Source organism: Littorina saxatilis, unplaced genomic scaffold (genome assembly GCF_037325665.1).
Source record: "Littorina saxatilis isolate snail1 unplaced genomic scaffold, US_GU_Lsax_2.0 scaffold_558, whole genome shotgun sequence".
NCBI classification, from domain to species: Eukaryota; Metazoa; Mollusca; class Gastropoda; order Littorinimorpha; family Littorinidae; genus Littorina; species Littorina saxatilis.
The window spans coordinates 46,713-61,164 of record NW_027126707.1 but is presented as its reverse complement, the minus strand read 5'-3'; the positions used below and the strand labels follow the sequence as shown (position 1 = coordinate 61,164).

Here is a 14,452-nt window from a genome sequence, read left to right as displayed (position 1 = left end):
CCACTTTCGATTTGTGCGCAACTTTTATTTGACAAAAACCGCGTCACAAACGTGATTACATAGGGAACTTGGCATTGCAAGAAATAGTGCCTCACGAAAATCTGTATTAATTTGTTTTTACCTACTACTAACTGTTACTGTTACGCTTAAAAATCGTAAATTTAAAAATAAATGTGGTTGATATTCATCATACCGACTGAACTTGTTTATAATGCAAATGCTGCTTGTTTCTTTTAGCACTGTGGCAGGTGTCTGCAGTGAAAAATCAATGAAGTCATGATCATCACTGTAAGCAATATGGAGATGCCCCTGTGAACTAAAAGAGAGACAGCCCTGCAGGTTCCCCAAGGCCAACTCTGGGGGGAAACGGTTTGCAGAGAGAGAAAAGGAACAAACACATTAACAAACACATTATCTATCTGAGGGGAGAAAAAAATGGGAAAATGACACTTGTTGTAAATACCACCACCTTGTTTCTTATATTCTGAGCCATCTGGAGAATGATTTGTGCTAATCATTAAAAAAAAAAGTGAAAGAATCCATCTTTTTATTGTTTTAATATGTTGACTGCATGTTTTATCATTAGAAACAGTAGACTGATTTCTATGCAATGCTTGTTTCCTGCTGTGGTTTATTGTGCGTGTGCATTTTAAGTACAGCGACAAATGCCTGCGTGGGCAGAACTGCAAAGTCAAAGACAGAGACGCTGCTCCATAACCTTCATGTACTCGCTCTGTCAATGACTTAATGGTACTGCGGCGTTCGTCCCCTACAGTGTTTTATTTATTATCTTCTTTAAAAAAAAAAATACAATTCCTTTTGTTGACTAACTTGAAATTTAATTGTTGTAAGATCTTTGCCACACCATTATGTTCACAGCAATTTGTTTCTTGTTGCTTTTGACAACACTGTGATGCAACTGTAACCAAAAAACATTTAAAAAAACATATCTCTAAAACTCATATCTACATTAATATGAAGCACTTTCTTTCAAACATGTGTCATGGTACATGTTGTCCTATATAGGTGCTGTTTTCAATCCAAAAGTCATTTAACAACAAATGCCCCCCCCCCCCCCCCCCCCCCCCCCCCCCCCCCCCAGGGCTTCTCCGGGAGGGGAGATAGTAGATATAAGCTGAGGACAGAAATGACAGATTTCAATGAACTTCTATGTGTCCCCACCACAAAAATGAAAATGACTTGTCTAAGGCACACTAATTTACAGTTTTGTATTTATGAACAACTATACGTTCACACACAAACTACTTACTTGCTGTAACAATACTTAAATGAAATATGTAGACTGAAGAAATTTGAAAATAAAATCTGACTACCGGTATGTGTGTAATCCTTCAAAAAAACATTACTCAATGTTGGACACAAATTAAACACAGTTCTTTGGTGTCACAAGATTAGCAATTTCTGGTACCTGTTAAGACTGACCAAACCAAACATTATCATTATTCAACACATGAATGAGGCCTCAAGCTCAAGGCAACTGACCTGGACATTTCAAACAATGTGGCTAACTGAGAAAAAAATTTAAATTGTATAATATAATTAACATAATAAATCAGTTGACAACTATCTAACTTCTAAGCACATGTTGTTTGGGGAAAGTTAACGATTACAGTATATTTTCAAAAAAAAGGGAACAATAGCAAAAACAATTGAACTGATAACCTGAACACAGCACTGGTGGGTAATCTTTCTTCTTCTTTAAAGCCTTAAAGCTTGCAAATTGCATGTTCATTTTCTCACATGCATTGTGAAATCAAAACCACATGCTCCTGAATTTGGAATTTTCTTTATACTTCGCAAGGTCTTTTGCTTTCTGGCTTCAGCCCTTGATAATTTCTTCTTACAACCAATGCAATTCATCAATGTTTGAACTTCCTTTGTGTGCATGTCTATGCAGATTATTGTATCAAATTCGAGTGAGGTAATTCAGATAAAGTAATGCTTATTTTGAGGAGGAAAAAATAACCCTCCTGTCATTCGAAACATTGTGTAAGTAAATACATTTTGTCTCTGTTATAGCAAACTGTCTTTGGTTCTTGCGTAACACCACATAATGCCAGGGAACAAGCCATCTCCAAAAGACTATAAAGATACCCTCTATTCACCTTTTGTTGCAATCCCTGGAAAGCAGGAATCTCAACTCACACATCTTCAACATGAAAATCACACACACACACACACACACAAAACCATACACACACACACACACACTATATGCAAGCTATATCAAACTTCTGATAAAAATGTGACGGTCCTGTTCAGTTCAGTCCACGTTTGCTTAACGCCCAGTAAACGTAAGATCATGATGGAAGGACATAATTGCTTGTTCAAGATGTGTGTCGGTTCATTATCTTCTAACAAAAAAGAAAAAGAAAAACTTACATTGGTTGTTTGTACAACATGGTAAGCATGCATTTTGCAAGCATGTCAGGTCAGAATGACCTAAAATGACGTTCTGTCACACGTTTAAATAGGCGATATTATTATTATTATCAGGGTAGCTCAACAACAAAGTCTTCTCAGGATGTGCCCTCACTGTAACTAAAAACAAAACAAAACAAAACAAAGAAAAAAACATAGAAGAAAAGTTGCCAGCCGGCCTTACAACCAATAAAATTAGGACATGCTAGGGACATTGTAACTCAACACTAATTCAGCATGCTCAAGTTGCAAAAAAATGCACACACAAAACAAAAACACAATAACAATCATATAACAGTGTACAGCACATTCATCAGAAACGTTTAAATGGAAGGCAGGCAACACAGGTAATAATCCTTGAACACATAGATCTTCCGTGATAAACTGTACACTGTACATGGACATACCAGTCAAGCAAGAGATACTTGGAGAATGCATGTTTTTTTCCCATGAAATGTCATGTCATCATATCTGACACCTTGGTCTTGAGAGCCGGCAGCTCCATAAAGACAGTTCACATGACATTGATGCAAGAAATAATTTCTACCAAGTAAGACACAATGGCATGTAACTATCAAACACTGTGAGAAGTCACCTCCAGGTGTTCAAGTGGTTGATGCCAAAATATGAACAATTTTGACAAATACTATTTCCATAACAGTGGCCAACATGCATTAGAGGTCGTCAGGGAGAGAGAGGAAGGGCCGAGGATGGCACCGAGACGACCATGGCTGACCGTTTCTGAGGGGAGTGAAATGAAGTTATTTTTTTCTGATCTCTGTTCTTATTTTTGTGCAGAGTTGATTTTCTGAATAGTTTAATAACAAATCAACAAAGTTTGGACCTGCTGATTTTACAGTATCTACAATCATTTTCTTTGTGACAATGCCTTGTTTTGTTTTGCCAAACTGAATGACTCTGGCGCAACAGAGTGACAATCTCTGAGCATCATCTCCTGAAAAAACGAGTTCTCTTCCAAACTTCAAGGCTTTCAGACCGACTTCGGTTGTTCCTTGATGGTCGGAATGTAATGATCCAACAGCGACACTTTTCTCTTCAAGAGATGCCAAAGGAAGGTACTCATTGTCAAAGCTCTCGTCTGACATAATCTGATCATCACATGAAACTTCTGATGCCGAGTCCTCGGATTCAGATGATGCTCGTTCATCAAACTTGCGAATGATTTGCCTAAACTTGGCAGTGATACGTTGGCCAGTGTTGACGTCATAATGACGATCTGCTGTGTTCAGATGGTGGTTCATGTGCAGAGCCATCTCTTCTTGTTCTCTTCTGTCCAAACCTTTCTTCCTTGACATTGTTACCAATGTTTTTCTCAACAACGTGCAAGTGATTTGTCCCAGATCCACATCTCTGTTCTTGCCGTATTCATCCCATGCTTCCTGCAAGTACTCCTGGATATTTCTGACAGAACTACGCTTTCCAGAACTTCGACAAAATATTTGATCTGTTTCTGGGGAGAATAAGGGTCTGCATTTTGCTAGAAACTCGGCAACGAGATGATGTTCCTCTGGAGACAAAAAGACGCCAGCACCTCCTGAAGCTCTGAAAGTTTTCCCTTCATCCACTAAAATCACAAACCCCTCCCCTTCCTCTTCTGCTTCTTCAAAATGCTTCACAGTGATGTCAGCATATACTCCTGTTCTTTTACCATTCTCAGCAGCGATTTTAAGAAGCAAATGTTTGGCAACTTTTTCTGCAACATCCTTTTTTGGTCGTTTCTTGAATTTCTCCATGTATGTCTGTGCTAGATCGGCATCAACATAGTTGCAAAGATCCGGCCAAGAAAGCAATCTTTTGCGATCTGCAAGTTTCCTCTTCTGATTCTGTTCTTGTGTCAACTTTACAACCGTGTGGATGCATCCTTTCAAGTTTGCTTTGATGATGTTGAGTGTAGCTTGACTCAAAGCTGATGGATAGCAGGCTTCAACAAACCTCAAAAAGTGGCTGAGCGCATGCAAGTAATTTCGAACAGTTCCCCATGTTCGAGTTTCGGCCAGTTTTGTGATGACCGAATTAGACTTGCCAATGTTTACCAGTTCACTTAGTTCACTCACCTGGAAATCCTTCTCTCCTAAAGAGACCGTCAAAACAGTTTTTATCATATTTGCCACTTTTTTGTTCTGCTCAAGCCTTTCTTTTTTTTTGTGTGCTGACAAATACTCCGGAATGTAATTTCCCCCTTCAATCGAGGTAAACCAGTTAAAAAATTCTTGAGAAAGTGTGTCACAATTGACAAGATCTTTGCCACTACGTTTCTGCGGAACACCTTTTGGCAACTGATTTGCCCGATACTTTCTGGCAGTGTTTGTAGCCTGATGTAATGTGAAGCCATGCGCTTTTCCCTGGAGATGTTTATCCAGCCTATCCCCCACCCATGTACAATCTTTTTCTTGGCACTTCCACATAAACTTTTGTCTTTGAATGTCTTTTCTTTTCTCACCAAGATTGTATTCCTGCTCAGGGATGTCTTTGTGAACTTGTCTCATATGTTTCTTGATGTTCTGGGTGGCACCTTTGCACCCATCAACAGGACAAACAAATTTCTTTCTTTTTCTCTTGCTGTCTTCTTTCACTGGTCTGTTGCGACAGGAACTCTTCCTTTTCTGCTCCGTCCTTTTTTGGGAAAACGATGCTGATGATGTCAAATCTGAAAAATAATAACAACAAGAATTAAAATTGTGGAGACGATACAGCTTAAAGGGGCCAGCAAGCGGTTTTACAAACCTTCTCGTATCGAAGTATGACATGTTCTGATTCTGCACATGTTCTGTCTGATTCCTTATATCCCAAAAAGTCTTCCACTCAAACTTTAGCCCTGTAAAGCAAGTAGTTAGGCTGTAACGAGAAAAAATATAATACGACACTAGGCTATAATGAGAAAAAACAATACCACACAACACTTCCGCTACAGCTGAAAGTTGTTGCTTTTCAGTGCCTTTTAGGGTGGTAGTTGAATCTTTCTAAATACAGTCTGACTAAAAGGTGTTTTACCCCTTTGTTGTATAGTTTTGCAAATATGTGTGTTTTGTTGTTGCATACTTTGCAAATACGCAGCGAAACTACTCGTTACGACGTCAGCCTGACGACAATGAGTCGTATTATGTTTTCTTTGACTACAGCCAAACCGCTGGTTTTACAGGTCTAAAAGTTGAGTGGAAAACACTTTGTGACAAAAGTAATAAGATAGGCCATATCAAATTTTGATATGAGGATGTGTCAAAATCCGCTTGCAGGACACTTTAAAATGTTTCATTGGCTATTTCTAGTATGATGTTCAACTTCTTCTTTTGTCCTGTGTTTACCCCATCTTTGAGGGACTTGTGTTGGTTTGAGTAACTGCCAGGGTAAAGCAAGAACAAGAGGCTAAATCTTTTTGTTTAACTTTGTAATGGGTCATAATTGCGCTTGTACCCGACCATGTGCATTACATGCATAATTACAAGTTTGCATAAAAGATTCCACTCAATCAATCAATCAATATGAAGCTTATATAGCGCGTATTCCGTGGGTACAGTTCTAAGCGCTTGTCGAAGAGTTGTCAACACAGGACTAACAAAGAAACTAACATCTACAGACGAACACGAACCCTATCACACACTAGCAAATCCCGATAAACATACAACAAACAACTGTTTAACAACAATGTACACATCAATAGCTAGGTCCAAACAAAATAATATTAAACACAAAGAAAACACCTCTCACAGAGCACAGCACAAGAATGTCTTTTGGGGCACAAAACATCACGTCGAACATGAAAGTCGCAGCCAGCTACGGGAAGAACTGAGTCTTCAACCTACTCTTGAACGCGTCAAGCGGCAGGGAGTTCCAGACGGAGGGGCCCGCGGAGGGGAATGCACGCTGACCAGCAGATGCGAGTTTCGAGCGAGGGATGTGAAGGCGGAGTGGGTCAGCAGCAGAACGAAGGGGACGGTCGGAGGGCTGGGTGTACAGGTCCAGGGAGGATTGAAGGTACTCGGGAGCAGAGTCGTTGAGACACTTGTAGACCAGAGTGGACAGTTTGTAGGAGATTCGGGTGTTGACAGGGAGCCAGTGCAAAGAGCGAAGTAGGGGGGTGATGTGGTCTCGCTTTGTCTTCCTCAACGTCAGCCTGGCAGCAGCGTTCTGGACTAGTTGTAGGCCATGAATGGATGAGGCGGGGAGGCCAGCCAGAAGGGAGTTGCAGTAGTCCAGACGACTGAAGATGAGGGAGACAACCAGCTTGACACAGGCGTCGTGGGTGAGGTAGCGACGGATGGAGGCGATGCGTCGTAGGTGGAAAAAGCAGGTCTTGATGATGAAGGAGATGTGTGTCTGCATGGAGAGAGTGGAGTCGAGAATGACGCCAAGGCTCTTGACAGCAGGGGAGAATGGAACAGTCGCGTCATCCAGCTGGAGGTCGGTCACAGTGAGGGAAGCAATCTTCTGTCGTGTTCCAACGAGAAGGGCCTCCGTCTTCTCACTGTTCAGCTTCAACTTGTTCTCAGTCATCCAGTTCTTGATGCCAGTGAAACAACTGGAGATGGATCCCAGGAGATGGTCAACGTCCTCCGGCTTGGCGCTGTTCTGGAGCTGCGTGTCATCGGCAAAGGAGTTGTAGTTCAAGCCGTGGCGTTCGATGACCAGGGAGAGGGGTTGGGTGTACAGGTTGTGGGACGCCGAAGACTGAGAAGAGAACGAATCAGTGGTGACAGTCTGAGAGCGGTTCTGGAGGTAGTTCCGGAACCAAGAGAGGGCGGTGTCGTGAATGCCGAGCGTGGAACTGAGGCGATCGACGAGTAGCTGGTGGTCGATCGTGTCGAAGGCCGCGGAAAGGTCCAGCAGCACAAGGGCAGAGACGAGACCGCTATCTGTTGCGTTCAGGAGGTCCGTGGTGATTCGCAGGAGCGCCGTCTCGGTGCTGTGGTGAGGGCGGTACGCTGACTGGTACACTGGCATCAGCGAGTTCCGAGACAGGTGGGCGCTCAACTGCTCCAGGATGATACGCTCCAGAAGCTTGGAGAGAAAGGGCAGGTCTGAGGTTGGACACAGGACGGTAGTTCTTCAACTCGTTGACGACAAGGCCGGGCTTCTTGATGAGTGGGCGGACAACGGCAGACTTGAAGCAGTCGGGAACGACGCCTGTGGCCAGGGAGATGTTGATGATATCTGTTATAGACGGCAGGAGCTTGTCCAGACACTTGGTGAAGAGGAAGCCTGGCAGGGGGTCTAGCTCGCAGGTCTTGATGGCCGTCTTGGTGATGAGTCGCTTGACGTGGTTTTGAGTGACAGGCTGAAAGCACGTGAGAGAGGAGCCTGAGAAGGAGCGGGAGGGTGGGGACGGGACGAAGGGCTGCTGATCGAGTGTTCTCCGAAGCTTGTCAATCTTGTCCATGAAGAACTCCGGGATATCTTGCGGTGGGTGAGCAGTGGGTAAGGGGGCAGCGGGGGAGGAGCCCAGGAGAGAGGACATGATGGAGAACAGCTCCCTGGATGATGAGGCGTTGGCGATGCGGTCGTGGAAGTACTCGACCTTGGCAGCAGTGATGGCTTGCGTGACTCGCTCTATAGGTCCAATTAGACCCACTCTATAGGTCCAATTAGACTGAATTCAGACACAAACAGAACAGAGAATATCCTCATGTATTCTTAAAGCTCCGTTTTTCCACAAATCCTCCTGTTTTTGACAGCTCTGTGAAGCAAATTGGAGTTGCTGTTTTTTGTTTACTGATAATCTTCAAACATTCACCTATCATCCAATGAAAACCCAACATTGGTGAGCAGAGAAATCTTCCAAACAAAAAAAGCTTTCAAACAAAACTTTTCTTCCACCTCTTATTCGTTTTGCAAATAGCACTTTAAAAAAAATGTTCCAGCTCGATAAAAGGCCAAGTGGTCCTAAATTCAAGTTTGATGGAGAAAAAAAACAAACGAGTTTCTGTGCAATTAATAAAGTGCAAGAACAAGAACTCAGGCAACACCATGAACACTATTCCAGATTGAAAGCTGTCCCTTAAAGCGACTGACCCTGCCAGCCTTTTCAAACTTTTTTTGACGAGTTCAGCCTCCAAAATAATATGGAGTATGAACTTTACCCTAACTAAGACACACCTAAAAAAATTTACTCAGATACGCCCCGTAACTAAGGTAAACAGCCAGACAAAGTTGACAGTTACTGCCCGCAATCTCAAATGCTTGAATCGCCCTTCTTTGTTCTTAATATATTACGCTAACCGTCAAAACACCTAGATCTGCCTATTTTTGGTATTTCTTTTGCACATAGGTGTTATTTGACCTCCTGAGTCTGATTTTATCATTTTGGGGCCGGTTTGAGACAGTTTTGTGGTGGGTATTGGGCCTTTAAAAGTAACAAAGTTTATTTAGCTCAGGTTTGCTTAACGCCCAGTAAAACACGTAAGATCATCTCAGTGTGTCCCCACGCTGCACACTAAAAAGTCAAAAATAACATTGGAGGTATGTCACTAGCCTCATAGATGAACCATGTTTACAGGCCATAAAATTCGGACACACTGGCAACGTGGAGGGTGACCTCAACTTTTCGAAACCAGGTTTAAAAACCGGTATAAAAGTTATAAATTTGTTTAAAAATAAACAATAGAATCGGGCATAAATTACCAAATACTACCACCTTCATAGAATATTTCCACAATAATGGCACCTAAGTTTGTCTCCCAATTCCCTACAATACAAAATAATACATCAAAAACTTGTCAATATATGGCTCATACAACAGAGAGCAACATTGGTCCAATGGTAGTCATTTGTGACAGGGTAGGGAGTAAAGAGTGTTTCAAAAAAGAAATACAGGTGACTGGACCAAGGAGGCAGAAATCCCCAAAAATAATTTTAAAAAAAACAAATAAAATACCAGCCCACTGGGGCATTCGAGGTGACCCTGAGAACTAAAAGAGAAACGCAACCAACATAATAATGTCTAACACTATTGTAGAGTAAGTAATAAGATGTGTAAGATGTGGTTGCCGTACATAAAAGGTTCAACTTTTAAATCTTTAAATTTGAAATGTGTAAACAACAGAGCCGGTACATATTAGAACTTTGCACAAGCAGAAAATTTATGTCGGTTTTGGTCAATATTTTGGCCAATCCTGACTGACATGCTTTGACTGAGTAGACGCAAAAGTTGAATAGAAAGACGATACGAGTGATCTGCCCCTGGCTACCAGCGAGCAGCGAGATTTTGAGCTCTCCCTTTTTTCATCCAAAAGTTCTTCCTTCGTTCCTATATGATGGACATTCCAGGACTACCAGTTGCCTTAGAGTCAGTTCTGCAGACTCTGGCCATGAAGTGCTCCCTGTCTTCATGGGACGTGCACGGCAAGGGAAAAACAACAACACTCATCTTGAGATGGGACAGTGACTCAGCATCCGCCATTGGGAAACCCGAACCAGTCACTTTTGCACGCTACCGACACAAGTCACCGAGCGAACTCAGGCGAGACACGCAGCGTGCGGCGACAAGACAACATCAGGTCAAAGGTCAGTCACACGACGTAAACATAAACAGTGACAGCATTACAAGTGTGGAACAAAACGCTGAGTCCGGTGTTGTTGACAATGTGTTTGAGACCCCACCCAGTCAGACGGCACAGCGCCCTGATTACAACAACACCGACAATTACACGCAGGAACCGCCTGATTCTGCAATGGATCAAGACCCTGACACAGATAAAACGTTGTGTGACACCAGCGACACGAATTCAGAGAACGAGTTCCTTCAGTATTGGGAAGATCGGCGCGATACTGTAACCCATTATTTGTCTTCACTCAAGCCTAAGGAAAGAGAGGCAGTCTTAGAGTGTGCCGTGACACCTGTTGTGAGAAAAGTTGTCCTTGATCATCGCTATGGACACCACTGTCTGTATGCATTGACTGACCGGATGGTGTTTCAGTATGGACTGAGAGAAGGTGTTGTGGACAACTGGTTTTATTTTACTGAAGAAACTGAAGACACTGATCTACAATACAGCATTATCCTTAGCTGTCTCAGACGATGGTGCGATGTTGACCTGCTTAGGTACGCCGATCAGATAGAAAGAATGAAACAACACATTGAGGCGTGTTGCCACGTCATGCTAGACTGCAGTGGCACACAGTGATGGTGAGCCGACCACGCCTACATAACACGCCTGACGGACACGGACTTCACGTTCCACCAGGAACACTCTTCTTCGTTGACCCAGATCTACACTATTCGCTTTGTTGAACTTTCCCCAACTGTGCCTTCGTGAAATATATATCGAGAAAAAACTCTGTTGACAAACAATCGAACAATCAACAATAACATGGCATACCATGCTATACGACTAACGATACATATGTTATCGTTGTCCTGTCGCGTTTCGTTCTTTTTCATTTTCTTTTCTTTTTTCCTTTTGCTTTTTTTTCTCTTGTCGAAAAGGTTGTAAGCTGAAAGAATTATATAAAAAAAATAAAAAAATAAAAAAAAATAAAAAAATAAAAAAGAAAGACGATACATTCCAGTTCATAAAGTCATAGGCATAGCTCATTAGCTGTCATATTCATTGAGTCCAATCATAAGCAGATTAAAGAAACCAAAGCATGAGGCGAGTTGACGTTTTGTGTCCTCTTTGCTGGCAAAAGGACAAAGGGTATTTAATGCTAATGGTTGTCTGACTGACCTCACCAGTCAAGCCCAAAACCCCATCTCCTTCCATTGCCAGTTGTTGCTGTAAAATCCCAATCACATATATTTGACCCGGTCAATGAACTTTCGGTACCTGCACTAGCTTCAGTTCTCTCACAATCCTTCACTCTCTGCCCAGATGCTTACAATTTTTCTTGGCCTCATATATCATGCAAAGGTTTTGTTGTGTGTGTGTGCCAACAACGAGTCAATAAGGAGGAAAGCAGTTCTTTCAAACTTGTGTGTCTTGATGTAACATGTTGTCATAACCTGTGGATTTATTTTAACAAAGACGGCATTAATCATCTGGTACTCACCAAAGACTGTGGAAGGGGTTACATGGCAATTCAGCGAAAGACAATTAATCACCCCTAAAAAAACTTTCAGGGCAGCGAGAATTCAGCGTGAAATATTCAGAGCAGAAAAATCAATAACAAAAAAACTATGATTTCTGAAGAGGTTACACAGCCAAAATGTAAACTCCCATGTATTTAAGAATGTGCTTTCCTTGCATTTAGGAGTTAACTTCATGTTTAAACATTTCAAGGGGCATTCCAGTGGTTGGAGGGCCTGGGAAGGTACTCTAGAGTGTGTGGTTCTGTCTTCCTGTCATCTATGAGGTACCCAGCTTGTTGGCTGAATTGACGTTTCACGGGTGGAAGGACAAGTTTTGATGTTTTGTTGTTGTTGTTCTGTTTTTTGTGTGTGTGTTTTTTTTTTGGTTTTTTTTTGGGGGGGGGGAGTTGAGGGGGGGGGAGGAGAGTGGCACATTATTTGGTTCCCACTGAATACCTAGAATACGCACACACACACACACACCTGTGCTACTAAAGATGTGCTCAAAGGCTGACAAGTGAGAGTTTCATTAAAAAGGGGCTATTCAGGGGGTCAGAAGCACGTCACCGCAGGTAAATTTCATCAATTGCAACAAAATCCTTACCCTTCAATCTCCCTCCTAACAAGAAGCCACCTGGTTCTATGGTTATAGCGCAAAACGTGTCAAGCTCAGTGTAGCAGTTTCTTGAGTTTTTTCCTTCTTTTGTTTTCACAGCATATCTACGCTGGTGCAGTGTCTCCCACCATAGCCTTAAAACCAAAATGATTTCTGACTGACACGAACGAAACGCAATGCCCAGTGGACACAACATGTCGTGATTTTAATCTAGATCTTAACACAGCTGCTAGCCTATGTAACAACTGGAAGTCAGGGGGCATAGCCCCCTGAAGCCGAAGCATTTCTGACAGTGTGGCACTAATTTTTTTACTCTTGTGAACTCTCTCAGAATAAAATGTGAGGAAGGGAATTTTATTTAGGACCCAAAAATTAGTGGTGGTGGTGTTGGGGGGGCATGTTTGCCCCCCACAGATACATAAGGGGGGGGGGGGGGGGGCAGCTGCCCATCCTGCTCCCCCCGGTTCCGAGGCCTATATGGGTACTTTGAAGTCATCTTCTTGGTCCTTAGCTCAGTTGTTCATCAATTGCAGATTGTCTTTAAACAACTTTCAAGTTCTTCAACATCATGTAAAAACAACTTGATAAAAATTATATATATATTTCAAATCATCAATCATGTTTCTGAAATGATCTCAGTTACACTCAGCTTACAGCTGTTTCTGAAATGATCTCAGTTACACTCAGCTTACAGCTGTTTCTGAAATGATCTCAGTTACACTCAGCTTACAGATACTATACACAATGTTTAATACCTTTTGTTTGAAGTCCTCCCTGGCACTGATCACCGTCTCCTTCTGACTCTGAGCAATCCATGTCCCTCTGTGAAACTGTAAACAAGAAATGCGTATGAGCAAAATCTGACTGAATGTTCCATATATATTGTATTCATCAATTGCAACAAAATCCTTACCCTTCAATCTCCCTCCTAACAAGAAGCCACCTGGTTCTATGGTTATAGCGCAAAACGTGTCAAGCTCAGTGTAGCAGTTTCTTGAGTTTTTTTCCTTCTTTTGTTTTCACAGCATATCTACGCTGGTGCAGTGTCTCCCACCATAGCCTTAAAACCAAAATGATTTCTGACTGACACGAACGAAACGCAATGCCCAGTGGACACAACATGTCGTGATTTTAATCTAGATCTTAACACAGCTGCTAGCCTATGTAACAACTGGAAGTCAGGGGGCATAGCCCCCTGAAGCCGAAGCATTTCTGACAGTGTGGCACTAATTTTTTTACTCTTGTGAACTCTCTCAGAATAAAATGTGAGGAAGGGAATTTTATTTAGGACCCAAAAATTAGTGGTGGTGGTGTTGGGGGGGCATGTTTGCCCCCACAGATACATAAGGGGGGGGGGGGGGGCAGCTGCCCATCCTGCTCCCCCCGGTTCCGAGGCCTATATGGGTACTTTGAAGTCATCTTCTTGGTCCTTAGCTCAGTTGTTCATCAATTGCAGATTGTCTTTAAACAACTTTCAAGTTCTTCAACATCATGTAAAAACAACTTGATAAAAATTATATATATATTTCAAATCATCAATCATGTTTCTGAAATGATCTCAGTTACACTCAGCTTACAGCTGTTTCTGAAATGATCTCAGTTACACTCAGCTTACAGCTGTTTCTGAAATGATCTCAGTTACACTCAGCTTACAGATACTATACACAATGTTTAATACCTTTTGTTTGAAGTCCTCCCTGGCACTGATCACTGTCTCCTTCTGACTCTGAGCAATCCATGTCCCTCTGTGAAACTGTAAACAAGAAATGCGTATGAGCAAAATCTGACTGAATGTTCCATATATATTGTATTCATCAATTGCAACAAAATCCTTACCCTTCAATCTCCCTCCTAACAAGAAGCCACCTGGTTCTATGGTTATAGCGCAAAACGTGTCAAGCTCAGTGTAGCAGTTTCTTGAGTTTTTTTCCTTCTTTTGTTTTCACAGCATATCTACGCTGGTGCAGTGTCTCCCACCATAGCCTTAAAACCAAAATGATTTCTGACTGACACGAACGAAACGCAATGCCCAGTGGACACAACATGTCGTGATTTTAATCTAGATCTTAACACAGCTGCTAGCCTATGTAACAACTGGAAGTCAGGGGGCATAGCCCCCTGAAGCCGAAGCATTTCTGACAGTGTGGCACTAATTTTTTTACTCTTGTGAACTCTCTCAGAATAAAATGTGAGGAAGGGAATTTTATTTAGGACCCAAAAATTAGTGGTGGTGGTGTTGGGGGGGCATGTTTGCCCCCCACAGATACATAAGGGGGGGGGGGGGGCAGCTGCCCATCCTGCTCCCCCCGGTTCCGAGGCCTATATGGGTACTTTGAAGTCATCTTCTTGGTCCTTAGCTCAGTTGTTCATCA

The 14,452-nt window shown here is 42.3% G+C and overlaps 1 long non-coding RNA gene across 1 annotated transcript; it reads right to left on the bottom strand.

The window, feature by feature from the left end:
- Positions 1-1,082: 1,082 nt before the first annotated feature.
- Positions 1,083-13,977, bottom strand: LOC138955208 (uncharacterized). Its single transcript, XR_011452143.1, has 3 exons — positions 13,759-13,977; positions 12,836-12,910; positions 1,083-5,110 (listed from the first exon to the last, which is right to left on the bottom strand). It is a non-coding gene; the product is annotated as an uncharacterized lncRNA (long non-coding RNA).
- Positions 13,978-14,452: the final 475 nt, after the last annotated feature.